Source organism: Adiantum capillus-veneris, chromosome 3 (genome assembly GCF_014529385.1).
Source record: "Adiantum capillus-veneris isolate H3 chromosome 3, ASM1452938v2, whole genome shotgun sequence".
Lineage (NCBI taxonomy): Eukaryota > Viridiplantae > Streptophyta > Polypodiopsida > Polypodiales > Pteridaceae > Adiantum > Adiantum capillus-veneris.
The window spans coordinates 77,219,278-77,229,539 of record NC_140933.1 but is presented as its reverse complement, the minus strand read 5'-3'; positions in this window follow the sequence as shown (position 1 = coordinate 77,229,539).

Genomic DNA, 10,262 nt, shown 5'->3' with positions numbered 1-10,262 from the left:
ACACATGCCACTCTTGCATCACTATCAATGCTTTTTGAGAGCATGCTGCTTTAGCCTATATAAATGTTACAAGGCAAGCAACATATGCTGCACAAGTGAATCGGAGGTGCTAATCAAGAGAGATTTTTTCATTTTCCCTGTACTTATACAATGCCTATAGGATATGCAACTACTGGTAATGAAGTAGTTGCAAAAATCCATGAAGAGCTTCACAAACTCCCCCCAACGCACCCCTTAAGAAAAGAAGACGTTTACACAGAGAGAGCGTGACACAAACAAGGCGATCCGGATGTTCAACCACCTTAATCGCACTCGCAACACCGGAGACCAGGAACTCAATGATGGATTTGAGAAAATGCAGGAAGCTCTGGGCAAGTGCGAGACATGGGGGTACATAGATAGCTCTCGAAGGGTCGCTTTGCAGCGGAGATTGACCATTTGCTTGTCTGCAAACGCACAACCAACCTGGTCGACATCTCTGGCTCTAATATGGTCGAAGATTGAGGCAAGATTTAAATAATTATGCACTAAATATATATAGTTAAATAAATATACACTAGCACATGATAAATTATACTAGTGTGATGCAAGTTGTACTATGTGTGTGTGTGTGTGTGTGTGTGTGTGCAGGTTTGATTCCCTACCTAATCATGTAAACAACTTATTTTAATTATATGATGCTTATTTTAACTACATGATAGTGTTCCACTCTTCAGTGCCTTGGCGAGAATAATTCATATGTCTCTGTCTGACTTATTATTATTGAAGTAGCTGTGATACTTTTAATCGGCCTGGTCTACTAACACATCTTCAAGATCTGTCCTAATTTAGGCTATTGTTGATATCTTGTAGCTAAACTGAACCGCCAAATGTAACTACAAGCTGTTTGAAAGCCAAACATAAAGAAAATCTATGTGAGTTTTTTATATAATGCAAGAAAAAGATGAGCATGTGTTTAGTATTTACCCTACTTTTAGTAGAATGTTATTTCCTGTCCATGTAGGTGTTGTTGCAAACAAAGATGAATGCCTAATAAGCCAATTTGAAACTAGGAATCTAAAAAATATTGATGGTTGTACTTGTTTGGGCAGAGACCTCAAAGTAATGATACACACATAAACTCTTGCATATAAAATAGTAATTAAGAACACTTTACTGAGTTGAAGAACTGCATACGTACATAAACACACACATATAAATAACTATATATATTGTATAAACAAGTACTTAAGAACACTTTGCGGAGTTGAAGAACTGCTTACATACATAAACACACACATATAAATAAATAAATAAAAAGATATTATATATATATATATAATATAAATATTATATATAAAACTAGATATATTCTTAGACCGACAGTGTAAAGAAATACTGACAAGCAATCAAAATTTTGACAGCATAACAACGTGAAAAATAAAAAAAAACCCATTCCATACTTGCTTCCGTGAAAGATTGCCTAACTTTCTTTAAGCTTTCCCATTCTATACTTGATTCCGTGAAGCTTGCCTAACTTTTGTTTATACATGAAACCATGATTATGTTTCTAAACATGAACAAAAAGCATGATTATATTCACAAGCAATCAAAATTTCGGCAGCATAACGGCGCGAAAATTCAAACAAAAAAATTTTCCATTCCATACTTGCTTCTGTGAAGCTTGACTAACTTTTCTGTATATATGAAACCATGATCATGTTTTCAAACATGAACAAAAAGCATGATTATATTGACAAGCAATGAAAATTTCGACAGCATAACGGCATGAAAATTCAAACAAAAAAAATCCCCATTCCATACTTGCTTCCGTGCAGCAGCGAATGCTCACAGGAAGAAGAAATTACATACGCAAAAAAGCATGTGTTGGTATATTACTTTGGTAAATCCAAAGCTCTCAACTAACTTCTATCTAGCATAATAAATATGAAATCATCGCTGAATTGATAAGGACGATCAACACCAACAACATGTCTTCAATAATACAAAAAAAGTGGCACCCAAACACCATGGTCATACGTCGTTCCATAAAAATCACAAACTAGAAAAAATGATAGATAATACTAATGTTGATGTCAATCAAGGGCAATGTGATCCGGGCTCATATTGTTGCCAATCAGTCTCCTCATCGCTATCTGCATCAACTGCTGAAATAACACGTACACATGGAGCTTTGAAGCGTGAAAGATGTTGATGGAAGACCTCTGGATCACTATCTATGCAGAGACAGTGTCTAGACAACTCAACGCAAACATTGCCGAACCACCACATCCAGAAAACATATCAACAATGTAGGTGTGCTCCGCAGTAAATGTCCGCACAAGCCAGCTAAAAAAAGCAATAAATATGCGCATTTTTACTTTATGTAACATAGTCCAATAACGCATAGCAGGAAGCATATATTCTTACCGAAAGAAGTCAAGGCTACGCTCGGTGGAACCTCTAAGAGCGTGTCCTCCAATGTACTCTCCGTCGGCATGCTCCACCAGTATTCCGGACTTGGCATCGAAAGAGTTGTTGTCCACGCTCTCTCCATCTCGTCGATCGTAGATAGGACGTTGACCCTTATGATAAAACAATCCTAGCAATAGTGTTTCCACCTACAAATTACAATTAGAATGTGATCTAATTGAAGAAAACTACGAGCATGCTTTTCAATCAACAAATAAATTTACTTACTCTCTCAATCTCAATGGTCTTTCGCACATAACCATCGGGGATCAAAATAAGGATGGTGTGCATCATTTTGAATCCCATATCGATGGCATGGCTAGACACAATGCCAAAGTGATCAGTGGAGCTTAAGGTGATGTACCACCCATTGTCTGCCACATACTTTGAAGCTATTACGGCCACTTTCTTACTTAATTTTTGAGAGAATTGATTCCATGGAGGGACCTGCATAATACGCATTGTTAATTTAATTAAAATTCCAAAACTATCATAGACTGTCCATTGTGGTTTTGAAGGATGCATACCTCGTTCTCCGAAAAATTTTCAACTTTAAAGTTTGTTGGAAAATCCGCAAACAAAAGAGAGGCCACTTCATTGCTCTTTTCCCCATCAACATGGGCTGAATGAAGAAAATCCAAGATCCTGCATACGATCAAATACATGCATTTCAAACATTCACAACACACACCACACATAGTTATTCTTTCTTTTCACATGTGTTTACCATTTCTCATCATCGAGAGAAATTTTGTAAACATCTAGCATGTTGCCAATAATGGTCACATCACAATCTATGGAAGGCACTGCATAATCAGAAAATAAAATATTTCATCAAGAATTGTTGAGTAGAAAGAAAGTGACAGCTAGATATTTATACAAGCAAGTTTACCTGTGGAGCCTTGAGCACCTTTTTGGTTCTTTTTGGGAGACTTCTTAGGCTTCTTGGATCTAACAAAATCCAATCGTTTCTTTATAGAGGATATTGTACTATTGTTTACTCTTTTCGAAGAGGTGGATTTCTTGGAAGTTGAGCCAATCTCCTCAATACCATTTTCATTTCTTTCAAGAACGTGCTCTAAAGCAAACAAAAATATATTTGTCACAAACATAATCTAAATAGTATGAGCACTTTAACAATTTTGTAATTTTTATAAATGCCAAAAATAACCTTTATATAAGTTCCCTTCATCACGTGGGTAGGTGCCTCGAGTGTAATCTAGCCACCAAGGGCAATACTCAATTTCCCAAGCAATCAAACCATAATCTCTCATCCATAGTGGATACATACACTCCTCACAAGAGAGCTCCCTCCAACTTTCAACAACAATTGGCAACTTCTCCAACAAAGTTTGATCGTAAAGCTGAATTAGCCATCTACATAAAATGCAATTAACTTTATTTGAGCTCCTTTCCTAAGTGACTTATTTATTATACAAACTCTAAGTAAAAAATAGAATAACAACCATAAAGATATCAATTGTATTACCTGAATAATATTCTCCTCGAAGATTCCATAAGCTCTGGAATTTTTTCATCCGACTCTTTTGTGTTGAGCTTACTCCAAAGCTCCACAAAAGCTTTATCAATGTGGTCCCTCAATTGGTGATGAAACCATGCTTCAAAGCCCTCCGGCATTTTTTCAATCATTTTCCCTTTGATCCTCAAGCATTGCTTCAAGATACTTCCCCAATACCACTCTTTACGCAAGTACATTCTAAATTTCATTGCACTAATATAACGCTCATAAGTAACATCATCTACACGGTAATGCATCAAAGAGTGCAATATTTTCTTTTTCCTATAGAGCAAACAATAAACAAACCATAAATGCATTGATTCATTTGATGATTTCATGTGTATTTTTTATCCAAAAATTATTACCTCTCTGGTGATATTTTAGAAGTTGCCAAAGAGTGGACCTTGTCTCTTGTAAGGCCCACTTGATCCTTTTCTCTTATCCAATTGAGGTTAAATAATAAAGAGAAGAACCCCTGGCCATTGGCGGGGTTGGCAATGGCCAACATCTATGTTGCATTAGCACGAGATCAAATCAAATCAAATTTTCAATCAAATAAATCAAATTCAAATGACATGTCAACTTACAATTTTGTAGAAATTCAAACATGAACGGTGAGAAGAGAAAGTGTTTACCTTATAAGCTCTTTCTTTGAATATTTTTTCTACTCTTCCTCGAGCAACCATTTCCTTTTATGGCAGTGAAATCGAGAGATCATTGATCTCTTGCATCTCTTTGATAAGAGACAAGTCAAAGTCTTCGTATTGTAGAGCAAATGTAAAAAAAAGTAAGATTTTACAAAATAATGTCAAGCTTTAGAAATTACATAAAAAGTGTACTTTAAGGCAAAAAAATATACCTTCCATATGAGCATTGCTAATAAAAGAGCAGGAGCGTTGTACCAACTCCCTTTAGATGACTTCTTCTCACAAGCAAGCTCTACCTCTATCCATCAAACCCAATCTTGGGGAAAATCTTTCATTAAAGAATCTTTGCTTGCCACAGCCAGTTTTTGGAACAAGAAGATCTCTTGCCCAAAATTTGTGCTCACAGTGGTTCTACCAATCCTAAACCACAATATCTTAAATTAAATGGCAGGAGAATGACATCGATAAAGTAATAGCAATAACTTTCAAAACAACAAATGTGCCTACTCATTTTGAGAGCGCAAAGCTAGCATAAGCTCCCCCTCTGCACTTCTATCAACAAAGACAAATTGACACTTCACAGAAAAATGTCTCCACTTTATCATTGAAAATTCTACAACAACAAAAAAGAAAATTAGAAAGCATAGAGTAATACAAGTCAACTTTACATTAAACAAAAAAAAAAAACTTACATGTTTTTATTAAGCGCATCCAAGTTTTCAAACGGTGATAACCGTCCCAAACGATAAATTTTTTTCGCCTTAAGTCTTCCCATTCAAGGGGAAGGGAATTATCAAAATCATCGCTTATTTCTTGCCAAATAGGCCCCCATTCATCTTTGTCTAAGTCGGAAACATAATGTTGATCATGGCCTGGCTTCTTAAATGACACAAGAAATGGAGCTCCAAGCACACTGTATCTAGACATCTCAAACTTTTCCCTCAGTGCCTGGACCCACCGCTCTAATGGCTTCATTTTTCATCAATCTGCAGAGAGGAATGCGAGGAGGTTCCCCAACTCTCTTTACAATAAAACCCTCTACAATCTCCTCCAATATTCGACCATGAACATCCTTTCCAAATACTGTTGGATGATCGGGAGGTTTAGCAACAGTTGTTGTTGCTTCAGACACGCTGTGAGCCACCAATTGACCTTGTGCAACATGAATATCTATGAACACCTCTTCTTCATGCACATCACTCAATATATCCTCTTCTTCATGCACATCACCCAAAATATCCTGCTTTCGTCGGACATTGGAAGAAGCAATGGAAGATCGTGCATTGGCCCTATGCCCTGTAGTGCCAGACCTTAATGTGTATCCTACTCCTACAAGCAAAAAACAATAAAAACACAACTAGTTTAGTGAGTATGTGGAGACAAATAAAAAGAACACAAATAGCTTAATGTATTTGAACTTACTTTGAGAGATACCTGTCCTGCCATGTTTAGATGGTGTACGAGCCATAATCTATCAACCACAAACAACAAAAATCTTCTTAGCAATGACAATACAAATATAAACTTCTAAATTTCGGCGGCATAACGGCGTAAAATGAAAATTAAAAAAAAAACCATTATCAACTTGCTCATGGCAAGGAAAAATACAAATCCACTTTGACATTTGTATACCTCTTCTCTACAACGACCTGTTCTTACATCATTGTAATTGTTACTGTAAGTGTGTTTAGTATGTGTGTATGCATGGTGTCTTGTATGCAAGTGTGTTGATGTGTGTGAATGCAAGTGTTTATATGTGTGTGTGTGGATGTATGCATGATTGTGTGTGTGTGAATGTAAGTGTAATATGTGTGTCTATATGCATGATTGTGTGTGTGTGTGTTTGTGCTATGTATGCAAGTGTGTTGATGTTGTGAATGCAAGTGTTTATATATGTGTATGTGTGCGTATGCATGACAATACAAATATAAACTTCTAAATTTTGGCAGCATAACGGCGTAAAATGCAAATTAAAAAAAAAAACCATTCTTAACTTGCTCATGGCAAGGAAAAATACAAATCCACTTTGACATTTGTATACCTCTTCTCTACAACGACCTGTTCTTACATCATTGTAATTGTTATAGTGTGTTTAGTATGTGTGTATGCATGGTGTCTTGTATGCAAGTGTGTTGATGTGTGTGAATGCAAGTGTTTATATGTGTGTGTGTGTGGATGTATGCATGATTGTGTGTGTGTGTGTGTGAATGTAAGTGTAATATGTGTGTGTCTGTATGCATGATTGTGTGTGTGTTTGTGCTATGTATGCAAGTGTGCTGATGTTGTGAATGCAAATGTTTATATATGTGTATGTGTGTATGTATGCAAGTGTGTTGATGTTGTGAATGCAAGTGTTTATATATGTGTGTGTGTGTATGTATGTATGTGTGTGTATGCAAGTGTAATGTGTGTGAGTATGTATGATTGTGTGTGTGTTTGTGCTATGTATGCAAGTGTTTTGATGTGTGTGAATGCAAGTGTGTATCACTGTGTGTGTGTGTGAGTGTGTGTGCTCTTACCTGCGCACGCTCGCCCGATCCACCGGAGGAGGTCCAAAAGGAGCTCCATTGGAGCTCCCCCATGCCTTGAAAGGCATGGTGAGAAGGCAGCGCGCGCAATGGAGCTCCTCCATGCCTTGAAAGGCATGGGGGAGCTCCAATGGAGCTCCTCCGGTGGATTGGGCGAGCGTGCGCAGGTAAGCACTCACACACACACACACACACACACACACACACACACACACACACACACACACACACAGTACCTTGTCTTCTTTTACTCCTTCTTCTTCACAGCAAACCTCCACTTTCTCTTCACTCCACTTTCATCTCCTTCTTCACAGAAAAACTCCACTTTCACTTCACTCCACTTTAATCTCAATTAAAACTCCACTTAAATTTCACTCCACTTTCATCTCAACTACTACTTTTTTCACACACACCATATATTACAAAAAATGATACTGTGGTATAAACACTCACACACACACATTCATTTATATATATATATATATATATATATATATATATATATATATATATATATATATATATATATATATATATACACACACACAAAGATATACACAAAATGGATTCATATATATAATTTTACTAAAAAAATACTACTTTTTTTACACACACACACACACACACAACCATATATTAAAAAAAATGATTGTATGTATTTGTGTGTATAAAAAACGTAGCATTCTTTAAGTTAAGTTATATACACACACACACACACACGCACACACAAGATGGAAAAATATGTGCACAGTCATACATACATACACTCTCTAGAGATAATTATATATATCTTAACTTAAAAAAATGCTACGTTGTTTACACACACCCACAAAATCATTTATACACACGCACAGTAATGTATATAACTTAACTAAAAAAATTATATTTACACACTACCAAAAACACTCACACACATATATATAAAATGGCAACATAGAAGCATATATATAACTTAACTAAAAAAATTGCTACGTTTTTTATACAAAGTCAGTCATATAGAATACTACGCTTTTTATACACACACTCACACAATCATATATATATATATATATATATATACACACACACACACACACACACACACACACACATACACACACACAAAAGATGGAGACACTATTAGACTGCATTAAATGCAGTCCTTGAACCACCATTTAGAAATTAAATGGCCCCTCAAATTTGATGACATATTCCACTGCACATACATTCACAACCGTCATATATTAAATGCACTTCTTCAATTATGATTTTCATTATTCTTTGAGCCCTCACAAGATCTTATGCAACTGTCTTTTCGTCTACCTACCAATCTTTCACTTTCATTAATCTTCACATCTTTCATTAACTTTCACCAGTTTCATTAACCTTCACGTTATCTTTAACTTTCGTTAACCTTCACCACCTTCACTTAATCCACCATAGTTTTCTCGCATCTCCACCCTGTAATCTTTTGCTTGAGAGAATATGTCCAACATGAAAGTAACAATAACTTGGAAGGTTGGTGGTGAGATAGTCGCAACATTCAGTTGAAGGGAAACTCATTGTTGCTTAGTGCTTACTATTTGCAGAGTTTGCTGCCTCCATCTTGCCATTTTCAGTCACTATCTGCTCTTATTGAAAGTGATTGTGGCCTAACAAAAGTCTTACTGCAACCACAGTGGGATATCGAAGGTCATCAACATTTCTTAATAGATGGATCTTTTTTGAGCTTGTTTGAGATGCTTCATTCAGACACATTTATACAGGTATCTGACAATGAGAAAGGAAATGACAAAGAGATATCTGAAGATGTTTTAAGCATTGTGCATCTTGAAAGTAGTGGTGACGATATAGGACAGCTCAAAACTCAGTCAATCGTCATTTGGATTCAACAAAATCCAGGGGCAAAAAAGTTAAATGATATGTTAACATTATGTGGATCTCCTTTGCAAGTTGCTGAACTTCCACAACATTATGATGGAAATTTGTGTTTTGAGTTACCTGCGACTCAGGATAAAACAAAACGAATGACAGGGATGGAACAACGCTTTGATGGTCACTTGTGGACTCGCCCATCTGTGACAACCATGGCAATAGCATGCACAATTCGTCTAAGCCACTGTTTGGGATGCATGTAGTGCAATTATTCAACGTGTCCTCATTATATTAAGGAACAATAATTTAATAGTAGAGATTTTCATGGATATTTGGACAGACAGGTCAAAAAGGACTACCTTGCAATGGAAGAGAATACAACAATAACTTTTCATTATTGTCAGAAGGTTGTTACTTGTGTTGCTGCTTGTCTCTGCAAAATCTATTATGTTTTGCCTAGAGATGGTACAATGTCGCGACTGGCAATACATGTTGGTAAACATTGTCATAATGTTAAGGCAGGAACCTCTAGGGCTGCTATTTCAAGAGTGCGGAAACTAGTAGGTGTAGTAATAAAAATAGAAAAGGGTGGCCCAAGAAAAATTCAAATGTTGGTGGCTCAACAACTTGTGCTTCACTCCTTGATTGGTGAGGAAGCTAAAGTTACATCCGATGTACAATTCAATGATTTTTTGGAAGAAATGATGCCACTGGTTTAAACCAAAGGGTAAGAGAAACTCAATTCTGTTCCTTGAATTTGTTAATTTTTCAACTATTATAAATTTAGCTTTCTTGTGATGCATATTGTAGGTTTTCTTCAATTGTTTCAAAGGAAAGGAAGAGTCAAGGTGTTGTTATTGGGGATGGATATGATAATATTTTATTGCTTCAAAAAAAGGGCATGTTTTCTTTTTTCCATGGGAGTAGATTTTCTGGACAGGGTGAAGAGGATGACAAGTGCTTCCTATTTAAAATGTCTACTAAAGGACAAGGTTCTGGGTTTATCTAGTAAATCGGATGAAAAGAACTGAAACTGGTGACTTGAGAAATGCGTGGGTACATTTTGAATTTACCCATAGAATAGATGGATGGGCAACAATGTCATGCTCAATTTATGATCCAAGGTAATCTTTAAGTATTTAAATATCTTGTATTTTTTTATCATTAAATAAAAGAAGATGTGTGAAAATGTTTATGTTGAATATCTTGCAACATACGATCACTACAAATAATTGCTATATGTGAAACTAAAGAGGAGGATGC